This window comes from Agelaius phoeniceus, chromosome 1 (genome assembly GCF_051311805.1).
Source record: "Agelaius phoeniceus isolate bAgePho1 chromosome 1, bAgePho1.hap1, whole genome shotgun sequence".
Taxonomy (NCBI): domain Eukaryota; kingdom Metazoa; phylum Chordata; class Aves; order Passeriformes; family Icteridae; genus Agelaius; species Agelaius phoeniceus.
The window spans coordinates 48,000,447-48,016,185 of NC_135265.1; the positions used below are offsets into that span (position 1 = coordinate 48,000,447).

The window sequence follows — 15,739 nt, forward strand, 5'->3', positions numbered from 1 at the left end:
AGTTGTTCTCAGCTTTGTACTCAATAGTCAAAAACCATTACCCAAAACAAAACAAATTGTTCCCAGATCCCATTTAAAAGTAGATTAAATTAAATTAAATCAACTTCTGATTTAACTAAATTAGATGAATCCATCTAAAAATGGAAATGAAACAAAGAAAGCAAAAATTTGACCACAAGTACAGGCAATTATTGGTAGTAAATATGGCTTCCAAAGATGTTTGGAAATCAGATATCTACAAAGTTTTGTATTCAAATCTGTGGCAGAGTAACAAGCTCTGACCTTGATAAGACTCACTTAGGATCCTATCTGTTCAAGACAGTCTTTTAAATACAAAGGTGAGAAAGAACAGAAACAGAAAGTGGAAGAAACAATCCTACATATTTTATTGAGTAGGTTGCCTTCCAAAAGTTGGCAGTTTGTCCCTACACACTGACAAAGAAATTTACACAAAAATGTGCAAGTAGGAGGTCTCATGTTGACTTTTGTTGAGAAAAGCATGCATAACAATAGACAACAGGATCTGCTAGTACACAGTGCTGGCAACAGACATTCCCAGCTCAGAGGACAGATTTCTCACAGTGACAGAGCACACATTTGTGTGTTACAAACACCTGTGAGTGTGCCTATTTTACATACAACACAAGATTTGTACTTCAAGACACCTTGGCAGACTAAAGAAGATATTCCAGTAAAACTATATTTATCCAAATAATATTTTCGAGTATCCTGACACACCTTTGCCTAACACCAATTATACAGCAATCATGACTGAATTTATACAGCAGTTATTCCACACAAGCATGTCAGGCATTCTGCACATAGGTGACCAAAAACATTGATGCATTAAAGCAGATTTCCTGCCTAGATGCCATTGAATGTGACAAGACCAAAATAAAACCATGGGCCTCTTGTAAACTTTAATCACCATATTAACACCCAGGAGAAAAGCTCTGGGTGATCCCAATCTTGTTTAAGAGTGTTCAGCTGTAGATACTTACAGGATGTTCTGCCCCTGCTGATTGCTCATTATCCAAAATTAGCTCTCAGAGCAGTCTTTGCCATAGCGTCTGGCAAAGTGGAAACTGGACCTGTTTTCAAGAGCTTTTGACATTCTCAGGACCTCCGCTCTTCCAGGAATGCATGCCTTCACTGAGCAGGACATTACACAACTTTCTGCAGAGAGAAGTCAAGAGAGTTGTTACTCAACGTCGAAACAAATCCCTGGAACAGTGGGGCAGTGTTGATTTTGCTGCTTTCCTGATATACTCACTAGATTATCTGGGGTTTAGCTGCAGCTTAATGGCTTACAACAGGTTCAGGTTCTGTACTAGGACCAATTGGTCTTGGACACAATAGTTCCAATCCTAGAGGCTTTTTGAAAGCAAAATCTTGGTGATATTCTTCCAGTATTCAGAAAAAAAAAATTGAAACACTTGTGCTTTCCTCAAAATATATACCTGATGTAAAAACCTGCCCTCTTGCTGAAAACCTTAGATTATGAAGCTACCCACAAAATGTAAGTACACATGTCTACAAAAACAACAGCTCTTCAGTCAAGGCAGAGAAGAAAACATATGTCTTTTATATATATAAAACCTCTTTAGTGCATCTCCTATAAATTATTTTAGCTGGTAATTCAAATTCCTGTTAAGGTCAGGCTTACAGTTATTAAGCCCTGAAAGCCTATAAAAACAAATTACATTTTGAGGCTCCTTTCAAATCTTTCCTTAAACAAAGGGAGGTTACAGTAGCTGCTGACTTGATTCTAGTAAGATGATGTGCTGATGTAGTTTATTGGCTGTAACCCTTTTCAATAATTTTTGTGGTAACTTTGAGCTGATAAGCTGCTGGCAGGGTTTTTTCTTACAGGAAAATGATTTTTTTTTCCACCACCTGAGATACATTGCAAATTTTCCCATCATAAGAGGTTTGACTATTTTGTGTCAGTTCTTGTTTTGCTATTGTAAAAACATTTACATTTGTGTGCTTTTAATTTTTTGCTGTATCATAGTAAAGCATTTGATTTACACATTATATACACAGTACATACTACATTTAAAAAAATACAACCTGAACAAAAACTGAACACAAAAGAACTGCAAATAGACTAGCTTTTAATAAGGTTAAAATCAACATTTCTCACCTTTTTAAGATGAAGATCTGAATATTTGATAGAAATTCAAATATTTCTAGGTGAAATATTTGAATTCTTTCAGAGAATTTTTTTGCAAATCTTCATGAAAGTTTCCTGTAGAATGCTGTGCTTCCATTGGCTTTGTGATAGGAGTGGGAATACACTCACTTTGAGTACTTAAAAAAAAAAATCACATCCTGTCATTTCATTTTTAAATTATTTCTGCTTCTTGTCACCCCATATCATTAATTTATTTTTTTAACTTTGTGGTAACTATTACTTGGTATTGCTGCATTTTTCCATATGAAAATTTCTTCTAATGCAGCCATTATGTAAATAAATATGTCTAAAGTATACTTTGCTATGTTACAAAAGGAAGCTTTAAAACATATGCTTCTTATAACCCTTATAAAAATTAATGAAACACTTATTCTTACACAGTGGGTTTAGCTTAACTTTGAAAAACTATGTGAAAACACTAAACTAAAATAAATGAGATTGCTGTTAATGTAAAATATCCATTTGAAATACTTTGGTATTTAAATTTAGCTCATTCAGCCTCTGGCGTATGAGTTTGGAGGTAAGCCAGCTTCTCTTAAAAATAACAGTCCTATGCAAATTCAGAATGGACCGTTTTGGGCTAAAGCTCTGCTTTTTTTTGCATCAACTGTCTTTTTGTGTGAGTGAGGGGAAAAAACCTCTTAAACATTAAAATTGTGGTGTGGGAATGCCAACAAAAAGAAAAAAAATCTGCTTTTCCAGTTGATTCTGTCTGGCATTTCTCAAATCCTGATAATTTCTCCCATGGAAGATGTAGTCTCCACTAAAATAGCTGTAATTAAGAACAGTGATTCCGTACTGGTGCTGGTCCCAGCCTGTGGTCACGGCATGGATGGATGGCAGCAAGGAGCCCGAGGCAGAGCCACATGACCACACCCATCACTCATGAGCTACCCGCACACAGGGCTGCTCATCCAAAACACAGAGGGGGTGATGAGTGCCAGTGGCACCAAGAGGTGCTGGGTTTGGGGTGTCCCAGGTGCTGTTGAGCAGGGTCAAACAGGCAGGGGAGGGGAGTTTGGCTTGGGGACCAGGCATCAATCCTGCTCACAGTGGGTCTGCCTCCCTGGGAAAAATGGGAAAACCGGTGTGTGTGTCATGGACACATCATAAAGTGTCTCGAGTGCCACTGCCACTGCCATTCCACATTTTGGACTGGACCTGAAGATCTGCAACAGCTCTGCATGGGACTTGCCTCTAGAGACAAGTTGAAAATACTATGGCTGCAGTGCAGGTGATGGAGAAGCCATAGTCATTCATTTTGGGCAAAACCAGAAGGAGAAAGGTTTGAGAAAGATGCCTGGCTCTCTAGTGCCAGTGCTAGACAGAAGAAAACCCTCTCAAGTTTATGAGTGAGCAGCATCCTCCATAGAGAGTCTTTGAGGCCATGTCTATGTGGTGACTCGTTCAGCAATCCCGCTCCATTAAGTCTGCTCTCCACCAGAGTGGGCATTGCTCAAAAGAAAGGATACCTCATAAAGGTCATATCTGTGGGTGAAGCACCCTGTACAGCATCTGTCAGAGAAACTCACTTCAGTAATGCATTTTTCTCCACTTGTGCAAAAAAGTTGAAATAAGCACCGTATTTGTTATCTGGCAACTGTTGAAGGAGCAGGTACATAGGGAAGAATTCAGGACAAAGCACATGGAAGAGAAGCAGAGCAACACAGTTCAACTTTCCCCACAGAAGGCAGCTGTCTGATTTTTGACTCTCAAATAAGACAGGAAGTGATGAAGCCTGATCAAAGGGTGGTTTGAACCATGTACAGCTTCCACTCGGAGCAGCCCACAGCTGCTGGCCTTTTCCAGGATCAGATCAATATCTGGCACAGGCCACTACTGTTTGCTTTCAACTTGAGTCATTAAGAAACACCAAAGTTTTTCAGGTCATATGTACAATTCGTCCCAGAAGGAAAAGTGAAAAACATGAGTATTTGCCAAATTGAGGGATATAAAAATGATATAATATTGTAGTTGTTTTACAAGAAGCAACTTTTCCAAACATTACACAATCTTATTAGGAACAGCATTAGCCCACTTAGAAACAGCACTCTACATAAACATTCAGACAGATTTATTCTTGACCAGCCTGTTACTATGTAGGATACTTCCCAAATCAATCAAACTCTCCTGTAATGGAAATATTTCATAGAAAAAATTGTCATAACTTGTAAAAAGGGAAATCTATTTCACTGCTGGATATACCACATCAATAAAAAATCATGTATTTGACAAGAAGATAGATTTTTTTTAAGTGGCTGGGATTATAGGGGGAGGAGTGGCAGAGGTTAATGTTATAAGATTAGAACCACTGTTTGCAACTCACCTTTTGAATGATGTATTATGGTATCCAATGAAGCAAATCTACTGTGGCTTTCATCAGTTTCTCTTTCAGTACAAGCAGCAGCAGGGATGAAACTCTGAAATTTTGTGTAGAAAAACATCAACAAATGAAAAAACAATTATAGCTTGCACATTTTTTCCCCTGCTATTTTTGTTGGCGTTTTTCCTCCAGAGGGCCAGAAATACCCAAGGATCACATTGTGCCTTGGGGATGGGACAGTTTCTCCCTGCCTTTGCACCAGACATGGAGGGATAGGGATAACTTGTGTTCTGAAAACCAGTTTCTTAGAAGTGGTTGTGGAGACAGGTTACATCTTTCTTTGTGGCAGCGTGGCTCTGGAAGCATGGATGTTGGAAGGCTGGAGGAATTTGACTGGTAGAGGCATCCTGAAACCCAGGTCCAGCTCTTAGACAACAAGAAGCTGAACAAACCCAAGTTAGCAGTTTAAAAAAGACCTGAGACATCTCAGAGCATCAAACAAGTGTTGTGCAGGCACAGCTGCTGCAGAAGTGAGGTACAGACTGATCTGGGAAGGGCAGCCTCTGTAATTCACCCTGACTTGCTGCCAGCACTGTCAGAAGAGGCAATGTGCTTCAGGATAAATAATATCCTGTTTTGATTTAGCCCTTCTTTCAGCAAAACAAGGCAGATATTCCTTCTGGAAGGTTTGAAGCTGCTGTCAAAGTGCATAGATCATCTGCCTAAGATTTGCCTAGCTTCCAACACAAACCATTCTGTGATTTTATGAAAAACTCTGCCACAGGCCTTGCATGGTGATGTAGAAGTGGCTTTTCCATTGGCTGGGAGAGGTTGCCTGAAGCCGTATTCAATGCATGTGGGCATGTCTCTGAAAAAGGAGTGGCAGAGCAGTGTTTTGTGTCCTCTCTGGCTGGCAAAGAAGGAGAAGGGAAGAGAGGCCAGCACAAAGTTACACCTAGGAAGTAAAGGACAAGCAGGGTGGGTGTGAAACACTATGAATAATTTCATGTCAATCCACAGAAATAATTTGACATATAAAATTATTTTTAACCTATAAAATAATCTATTCCCATGAATTCCCTCCTAAAAGCCTATATTTTCTTACTTCTTTCTATCAGCAACAATTGAAATTCACATATCTGTTCCCATAATGGAAGTTTCAATAAAACTTTTTTTTATTGGCTTTTTTTTAACCTTTATGTAGTCCCATAACTGGAGGGTTAATTCAGGTGAAAACTGTGGCAAAACTGAGTGTTATGGAGAAGTAGTTTCTACAGAAAGAGATCATTTAAATTTGGCTCTTCCATGATTAGAGAAAAAGTGAGAAATTCTACAGCTCATCCTCTCACAGTTCTTTGCTTTCCCTAACATTTCTAATTTGCATTCACTCCTAAGGTTAAAAAGCAATTTGTGGGAAGGATAAAAAAAAAACAAAACAACAAACCACATACACACATACACATTCACCCAGAAAAATGATTGTAAAAACAGACTTCTCCCATATAAGTTAAAAATGCAATTTTTTTTCAGGAAAACTCTTCCTGGAGCTGAAAGAAAGGTAGGAACAGCAATCCACCCTACATTTAATACTTGCTGGATGTCTCCCCATTTGCTTTAGGACCTCAGTTCTTTGGTGGTCTTCTGTTTTGACATCTGCTTACCCTTATCTCTAATCAGTTTTGCTGATAGACATTTCCCCTGAGAGTGGAGACACTGCCTAATAGATTTTTTTTTTAAACCAACTACTACTTAGTAGTCATGAAATTATCTTTGTGGCCTGCAAGGGTGAGAGACACTGTTCCTAACATTCCCATACAAACATCTAAGTCTCACTCAACTTTATCTGATTTGCTCTATTTTGCTCTTTATGCTCTCATAACATAATGACATAATGACCACAATATGTTTTTGTTAAACCTGCAATTAGGCACAATATCCCAAGGCACCAAATGATCAGGGAATGCATTGTAAGTAATTGTTAAATGACATGGTAATTTACTACAGCTTGTATCAGAGTTACGCTGTCTGCCAGAACAAGGAACTAAACTTGGAACATGCAAAGGAGCAGTTGTACTCAACATACAGCTGATGCAGAACCCTTCAGAGGAAAGCATCACACATCAAAGTGTAAGGTTTTATAGAAAGAGAAGCAGGTGAAGCATTTTGCCCTCAGCTGATACAGGTGCTTACTAGAATATGTAGCAGCCCACATTTTGCCCTGATGATTATGCAGAAGACGGTGTCTCTCCAAGAGATATGAATGCCATAGCACCCCATAACAAGGCATGACTTCTTTTTATTTAGCAATAGTACATTGAATTTCCAACTAGACATGTGGTGTGCATGACAGGCAAAATATCAAACAAAAAGCGGTCTCAAGAACTCCCAATGCCTTAGAAACCAAAATGTTAACAGAGTACTAGAAAGTATATTGTGAAAAAATTTATTGTAGATTATTGCACAAGATGCTTGAGAAAGTCCCCAAAAGACTTCTTGTCATTGATTTTAATAAAGGAAGGCAAACCACACACATATGAGGAACTGAGTCCTAGGTGATTTCAATCTTAACTTTCAGTGGGAGTGGGATAGTAAGGAATGTCTGCATCTGGGCTTTTAAATGGTAGTCTTTCTTTAAAAAAATCTATTTTTTCTGGGTCTACCAAATGTAATTTTTATTTAATTTCCTTCTTCTGGTTTGTTTTTTATTCTATTTCTGTGAAAATAAAGAGCACACACTTGCAAAAACAAGTCTGCGTCCAGACGGTCAGTGCAGGAAATTCCTGCAGTTCTGGTGAAAACTGTGACTGAAGGAACAAGGGGGGCATATACTCAGCACCTCTGCTGAAGGATGAGCTATAACATGAATCCAAGAGACACCTGGCTGCTTTGGGGCTGCCCTGCCATCCAGGAGCACACAGACAGGTCAGCCTGCCAGCTGGCAAGATCTCAGGTGTGGTGATGTGGGCTTTTTCCCAATGGTTCAGGTGAACACAAAAGTACTGTGCTGGGAAAGGGAACACCCTAGCAAATGTATGTGGGGAGTAACCTGAAGTTAGGCTTTGAAGCAGCACTGATGCAGGAATTGGTAGGAATCTGGAGCCCCCAGTTCCAGTGTTTCAGTATAACTTTTTACTAAAGAATCATAAAAGTCTAAAAACTGTTTATAAAATCATATATCTAATTCATAGCTCAAGCAAAGTCCAATATGGACCCACACATCATCCCCCACATGACTCAGACTGCTCCTTTCCCTGGAATGGGTAATGACTCTATGCCTTGCTAACTATGGTTTATAGGCTTGGGTGATTTAAGTAAGTAAATACAGCAAAGCCAGGAATGCAAAGTCTGTGCTAGACATTCATGTTTTGATGGCTCCTCATCTCTGGGCCTTATCTACAGTCTTACCCCAAGCAGCTGGCAAGCACCGTCTCCAAAGTGCTGATGTCTCTGTGCAGTTGTGGATAGGGAAATAATATCAGATCTGCTCCTGGGAAAATGATATGCAGAGCCCCAAATCATGCAGCCAGTTTTCTTGTCACTCCTCACAAAGCAGTGATCTCATCCTTGCTGCCTCCAAATTTTCAATCTCCAGTGTAGGAGAAGGAGGCAGCAAGGGACAAGAGGAGAGGGAGAGGGAAGCTAAGAAAATAAAGATCCCATTGTTAGAGTTCTCTTATTTGTGTGAATATTTGCCAAGACAACAAGATTGGGTCTGATGACATGAACTCAAGGGTCAGTGGGGAGCTGTGCAAGAATGCCTGAACTCCTTGTGCTCATGATCCTTAGGAAGAAAGCAATTTCCAGATGTGAGTGAGCCTTCCTTCAGCCATCCAGTCCCCTAAGTATATCAGATTTTACAGCCTGAAGACGCCTGCACCTATTTGCATGGCTGAGAAATTGCAATATTTTCCTTGGAGGGAGAACTGTGTCAAAATTCTAGATCCAACCACCAAAGCACTTCAGGTGTGTTGGTAATGAATTAGAGTTAAATTATACTTCAGGAGCATGGTCATAAAAGACAGGATATATCCAGGATCCACCCTTAAGACAAGGCTGGGAATGAACTGCAAAAGCCCAGGGCTGTGGTGCCTGTCTTGCATGAACTCTATGCAGAGATCAAGACTCTCTGTCTAAAAGCAAAACCAAGACTGAAATATCCAGATACTAATACCTATTGTCAAAAAATCACCAAAAAAATGTCATGTGCAAGCCCAGTGCCAGGTGTGAGTAACTCTCTTGTAAAGCATCTCCACTTATTGTGAATCCAGTTCAGTTTACACCCACTGAGGAGTGAGTACCTACTCCCACATCCATCCATCTGGGTCTCACCAAAAGCTGCCAGGGGATCTTTGTGCTGAGGGGCTGATGGGATGCACTAACAGAACAGATGCAACACCTGCAAAAGCCAACATCACCCAGGAGGGAAAACCCAGTTCTTATTCCAACTAAGCTGGCTGCATACTGGGTTTAGCGTGGACTCCTGACACTAAACCATTAAGTTTAAAACAACTCTGAAACTTACAGAGTCTCAGAATCACCCATCTGTGCACAGTTGGCAGTGGGGTGCATCTGCCTTGGTGTGACTGTGGCAGATGGAGACCAGTGCTCCACTCAGGCATCTTAAAACCTCACCTTGTCCTCTGCAAAGTTATTCGCCTCGTGCTTAGCATGGGCAGTGCAGTTTCATTGCCCAAGCCTCAGCCAAAAAGTGCAAAAAAAAGTCTACACATAAGCACAATTTAGTGAAGGGAAAAAGTGTTGGATTCTTTGTTTGTTCCTGGGTTGTTGGGTTTTTCTGTGGTAAAGCATTTTTCCACAAGCCGCTCTTGCAGCAGGTGTCTATGACTCTGCAGTGGATAAGCAGGTCTGGGTCCAAGCCACCACCTTTCTGCTCAGCCCAACACCTCCTCGTTTTCTCAGCGTGATTAAATTAGTGCTTCTGAAGGCTGTAAGCAGTTGCTAATTCGGGGTTTGTCTGGTAATAGTCCGGTGGGTCTGAATTTCCAGCGTCTGTGGAGCCAAACTGACAGTTAACTTGTATTCCCAGTTTTCCACTCCTCCTCTCCTCAGCAACTTTTTCCGAAGACTGCTTCTCGCTGCCATCCCCCCCCCCCCGCCTCTCCCCCGCCTCCCGCTCCCGCCCTTTATTTTTTTAAATCGACCTGGTCTTTGTTGTACTAATTAGATTATCTCTGCCTGAGGGACCCGGAGAGCAGCCCCAACGGAGCACAGCCTGGAAAGACAGGACACATAATCCCTGTTATCAAGGGGGCTGTCATTTGGCATGTAGATCAACTAATTCTTTCGATACCATGGGAGCAATTGTACATCTTAATATTGATTTTCCCCCCAAGATATGATCTCCTGCATTCCTACATCAGTCTCGCTTGCCCTGGCTAAAAGGCTCCATTTATTATGAGGCAACACAACGGGTGCACACACCCCTGCCAGCTTTTTGGATTTACAAATAAGAAGGTGCCTTGCGGGAGGGTAAGAGAGCGAGCAAACACTGACGAGGCTAACTCAAGTTAACACAACAACTTCAGGAAGCAACGGGGAATAAACCAAACCTGCTGCACTTTCACTTTGCATTATGAAGTAATTAATTCAGAGCTGACTGACATCAAAGGCTGAAGGCCAGTCATGGGAAGGGGCATTAGCAATAAATCATGTGCTAAAAGGGGTAATGCTTTGAGTCAAGCCACGTTGCCACCGTTCAGCAACCAGCCTGTTAAATTAGTTTCTGCTTGTTTCTCTTGTTCTTCCTTTCCACCCACCTCAGTACTAATTTCAAGAGATGCTATTCATGTTTTGTGCTCCATACAAATTGCCTACAGCTAATTGCAGAAAGGAAAAACACAACAATGGACTGACCTTCACCTGAGATATCAAAATGTTTTAAATGCTAATCAACAAATCAGCTTGCACAGACACTCCTCCCTTTGCCCCCCCTCTTCATCATGATGCCTCTTTCAAGGATAGACATTAGTAACTGGATTCTCAAAGTTTGGGGTTTTTTTTGTTTCTGTCAGTCTGGAAGACTTTTTCTGTTTACACACCAGAAAATCTCTTAGCTTTAGGTGTTCTAATTACCTTTCTAGAAATGTATGTCACTAGATAGGCTACGTTGTTTGCATACAACCTTTTTTTTTGTACCAAACTAGATTCATATCATGACTCTTAAAAAGCAGGTTGGAATGATAGTGATATAATTGATTTTTTATGCTCAGCCAAACTTATGTTAGAACCAAAAAGGAAAGAAATAATTTCCAAGCAAAGGAAGAGGGAAAAATTCCTTCAGTGACACCATCTAAGCAGGTCTCCTGACCTAGACCAGCTGAGAACTATTTCAGCTTTAACAAACAGCCTGTGGAGCCTGATGTTGGCACCTGTTAATACCATCCACAGAGCTGAATAGATTTCATTGCCAGACAGGAAACTTTATCCACAGCACTGGGATCATGTCCTTTTCTTCCAAAAAGTGTCATAGGATCTCTGACTTCCTCCTGGACAGTCACCAGAGCCAGGAAAAATAGGACCTGGGTCCAGTGTCTCAGCTGAAAGCAGTCCTCCAGCAGTGCAGAGCTTCCTGTACAGCCTGTTCAGCTCTGCCAGCATCAAAGACAAATACACGTCGTGGTTTGAGGACCACTCTTCAAGGGCTCCCCCTTGCCTCAGTTACCTCCTCTCCCCTCCCTATGAGCCTTTCCATTCCTTCTTCCCAAGTGTCTGAATTTCCAGCTAAATGTTGGCTTTTTTTTTTCCAGACTGCAAAGATTCAAACATATAAATTATATTCAACATGTGATCAACACATGGATCTCTATAAAAAGATGTGTATGATAAAAAAATCACAGACATTTCTACTTGTGTGATGCAGAAGGGTGATAAATCAAGAAAACACTTTATGTCCACCATCATGGTTCACAGATACCCACAAAAGACAACTTCATAAAAAAGTATAATTCCTTCAAAAAACAGTTCTTGGCTGGATCCTCAATGGGGAAAGAAAAAACTTGGCAAACGAGATTTAAAAGTACCTAACTCACCCAGCTCTTCTGGTTAGCAGTGTGTTGTGGGTATGGTCCTGTTCTGAAAGATGTAAGGTATCCCTGTGGCTATGGCAATGCATGGAAGTGTTAGCAATTCAAGGGCACCCTGCAATGTTAGAGCTCAACAGATACATCAGGCAAAATAGAGGTTCCCAAAAGAACTTTCAAAAGCAGGGGAAGAGCCAGAATTAATACTGATGGAAAAGGAAGAGATTAGATGTGCTGGATAGTGCACCTGGAGAAGAAATGGGGAAAGAAAGCGAGAAAGGTCAAGAAAAGTGAGGGCTTGTACTGTCTCCCCATAACATTACCTCTGAGATCTCTGGTGTTGTTGGCTCCTTCCCCTATCCCAAACCCCAGAAAACAGCACTGACAATAAACAACTTCCACAAACTGTTAATTTCTCCCCATTGCCTGAGCAGAAGGATGGAAAGTACTTTATATATCACATCAGAAACTCAGTAACAATATTGAACAAAAGGCATCATTTTCAGAAGGGATTTCAAGCAAACAAGCACTGTGACTGAAGAGTCCTAACAGTGCACTATGACTAATCACTGGCTAACATTTCACCCAGGAGGAACAAGAAAAGACAATGTAGTGGAAGAGGGACCTTTCTGTCTTTTTCAGTGCATGGCCACAGCCTCATCCATTACAGATTCCAAAAAGGAGATGGAAATTCATAGGCATTGCTGATGGATCAAAGTGCATGGGGTTTTCTGGGAGCCAGTGTCTTAGGAAGTTGTAGTCCTGCAATCACCGGGATGAAAGAGAACTGACTTTTGAAAGTTTGCATCTCACAGTTAAATTTTTTGGTGTTTAATACACAAAGTGTTGACCGAAATAGTTCTTAGAGCCAGGTATATGTGCACTTTCAGAAACTCTGGTGTTTAGGATGCGTTGACTGCTACATTTTCCTCAGCAGGGGCATGAATAGCTTGTCTATCCTCCAACTAGGTATTTACTGCCATGAAACCTATGAGGATTAAACATCTCTGAACTGTTTATTTCCTGATGTCCAGTGATTTTAAAAACTATTTTTGGGACAGAGGTAGCCATACACACAGACTATGCAATGTGCACCATGAGACTCCATGTACCACTTCTCCTTTGGGATTTTGGCTTAAATGGGTTTTGCATAAGGAAGCACAGCAGCAGCTGAGGAAGATTTTCAAATTTCTACTAGCTTGTTGTATTTTGGAAATTTATCCCAGGCAGACATTTGGGATATTTTCAAAAAAAAAAAAAATTAAAATGCCAAAAAAATCCCTGTGAGACTTGAGAATCTGAAGTCCATAAACACTGTTCTTATGATGGCAGGATCTTGCTGTGCCTTTACTTTGGGTCTCAAGCCTGCCCGATTTGTGCATAATTAAAGAATCTCTGCAGCGCAAGGCAGAGGTGTCCACCTATTTGGACACTCCAAGGTGCAGGGGCTCTCACTCCAGTCCTGGAAGCAATGATTTTTCTGCAGGTGCAATACTAATTAGGGCTCACTAATTAGGCCTTATAAGAGGAGGATGAATTCTCCCAGTCTCCCAGTGTGGTAAAGGGTCACTTGGGGACCTTTGCATTGCTCTCTGTGCTCTCACGGGACCGCACAGATACACCCAAAGTTTCTTTGGAAGAGCTCTTCTCCCCGCCACAGCACCTGGTGCCCAGAGCTGGGCAAAGTGCCAGGGAAGGTCCCTGGAGAGCTGCAGGGAAAGACAGCTCTGCATTACGCCTGCCAAGTCTGCGGTCCTGGTGCAGCTCTGCCAAGGAGGGAAAACCTGAGGAAATACATAACGGCACATTCTTCAGCATCGTCTTTCCCCTCCGGGTTTGCACCTACCATGGCCCAGTGCCACACAGCCATCTGGGGTGGGGGAAAACTGCACTGCACCTTTTGTGGGATTGTGTACCTTAATGCCCTCCATTCTCTTTGCCACAACCCAGTTTTCTGTTCCGTACCTCAGTGATGGAGACATACCCAGTAATTACAACCCCACAAGTCTCTGCTACCTACAGGATAACCAAGCCTAAATGCAAGCTTATCAAAATTTCTTGAATAATGATTATTCTTGAATTATTCAAGAATTATTAATGAATTATTCTTAAATAAAAATAAAATTAAAAATTCTACCAGCTGCCCATATCCACTAGGCCAGAAAAACCAATTTCACACCATGTGGGGGAAAGGACACATGCAGCTCTATTCTGTGGAGGGCTCCAGAGCTTATCTCCTGCTGGGAGGAAGGTCTGGGATGTATTCTGTGCATCTGTCCTGTAGCAGAGGAATGCAATTGGGCAAGGAGCAGCTGCTATCAAGCCCGACACATTCAGCAAATTCTTTGGCTCTTGTCACCTACCGAATGGCTTTTCCTGGTCTTAACAACGTGGTTGGCAGGGACCAGAGGAACAGGGGGAGCAGCAGGCAAAGCTGGCTAGCACCATGGTTTTTCTCAGGTTGGCAGCCAGCACTAATACAGGGTGTCTCTTTGGGAGGTGTTCTCCTGATAGAGGCCACCACTCAGGCCAGGGTGGCAGAGAAGATACTGCCCCAGATTAAAAACCATACCCTCTCTTTTCTCCCTCCTCCTTTAACATGGGCCATCTAGTCTTGGAAAAACAAATTACCTGTGCACCCTGAATTGCTGCTGGAACAAGTGAAATAAACCCAACAGAAATCTAAGGCCAGACTAAGGCTCAGAGGGAGACAAGTTCAGGCACAGTTCTAGTCACAGTGGTAAAGCTAGGTTTGCTACAAACCTTTTTAAGTTTTACTGCAAATTTTTGTAGGAGTTTTCTTGTGTTCCAATGGATTTCTTCTGGGAGAATATCTTTTTCTGGCCAAATTTTCCATTTTAGGAGTAGAAGAAGGGTGAAAATGAATACACACACATGCAACAACTTTTTTTTCCATCCAAACTTCCCCCACAGGAATGATACAAACCACCCAAGAGATCAAGGTAAACACCTCCCGCAAGGTGTCTGAAAGATTATTTCCCTAATACAAGAAAGCATTTGTACCAGATCAGGCTTATTGAGTATCTTACTCCTGGTCTCCTCTTCCAGACATTCTAGAGCACAAAAAACCAAACAAAAAAACAAACCACAAAAAAAAAAAAACAAAGCCAAACCAAAACAAAAACAAAAATTTAAAAAAAACCCAAACAAACAAAAAAAAACCAACAAAAACCAACCAAAGAAACAAAAAAACCCGACTCACCTTGCATAAAAATATTTTAGATGTTTTCCACATTCTCTACTGGAAAGAAATTCTCAGCAGAAGGAAGAAAACATTCTTTGATATCGCAGGCTTTTTTATCTTTGACAACAGGAGTATTTCAATGCAGATGACATGACAACACAGCTTTGGATAGGAAAACAAGGATTTTATTAAACATAATTTAGGTAGGTTAAAAGGAATTAAGTCTATAACAATATTTAGCACTACAGTAGTGGAAAGAGAAACTTCATAGCACCCAGGGAGTTTCACAAAATACCTAAGAATTCTCAGGGAACAAACCAAACCAAACCAAACCAAAGCAAGGAAAACACCCTAAAAACCCATCAGCCACCCTTTAGATACAGCTGTATTTTTTCTGGCACTTACTAAAGACCCCATATCACAAAACAAAATGAAAACATAACAGAGTGACCTTCCAAATCACCATCTGAATGCAAACAGTGCTTGACAGAGAAGGGACAGAAGGCTGTCTTTTCTCAGATCCCAGTTATGTCAGACAGCTCTAGATCAGGTCCACCAAACAAACTGCCATGTCCAAAAAACATCCTCTGCAATTGGTTCTTCTTAACAACCTCATTGCCTTCCCTTCCTGAGCATAGGAGACAGAGTGGAAAAGCTGGGATCTCTAGCCATCATTTTGTCATCTCACCAGTGTGCGTAGCCACATCACAAAGGTTTTGAAAACAAGAGCAGCAATTTAATAGCTCAGAATTTATAGGTGTAATTAGGATAGTTTTTCTGGAATCCCTTTCATTGAAAAAGTTCATTCATATTCATTTAATCAGGTTGTTATACACATACTATGATTTCTGTGCATGAGACTGAAAAGCTGGCAGCTCCATGAGTTCCAATTGCCAAAGAACTAACCACCAAGCAACAGTCTGCTATTTAAGCTCCGGGACTTTTTTTCATCACAAAATTTTATTTTCATCTGC

General features: G+C 41.0%; 1 long non-coding RNA gene across 1 annotated transcript; it reads right to left on the minus strand.

The window, feature by feature from the left end:
• Positions 1 to 1,096: 1,096 nt before the first annotated feature.
• On the minus strand, positions 1,097 to 14,919 carry LOC143695756 (uncharacterized). The gene is made up of 3 exons (XR_013185286.1): positions 14,784 to 14,919; positions 4,524 to 4,617; positions 1,097 to 1,176 (listed from the first exon to the last, which is right to left on the minus strand). It is a non-coding gene; the product is annotated as an uncharacterized LOC143695756 (long non-coding RNA).
• Positions 14,920 to 15,739: the final 820 nt, after the last annotated feature.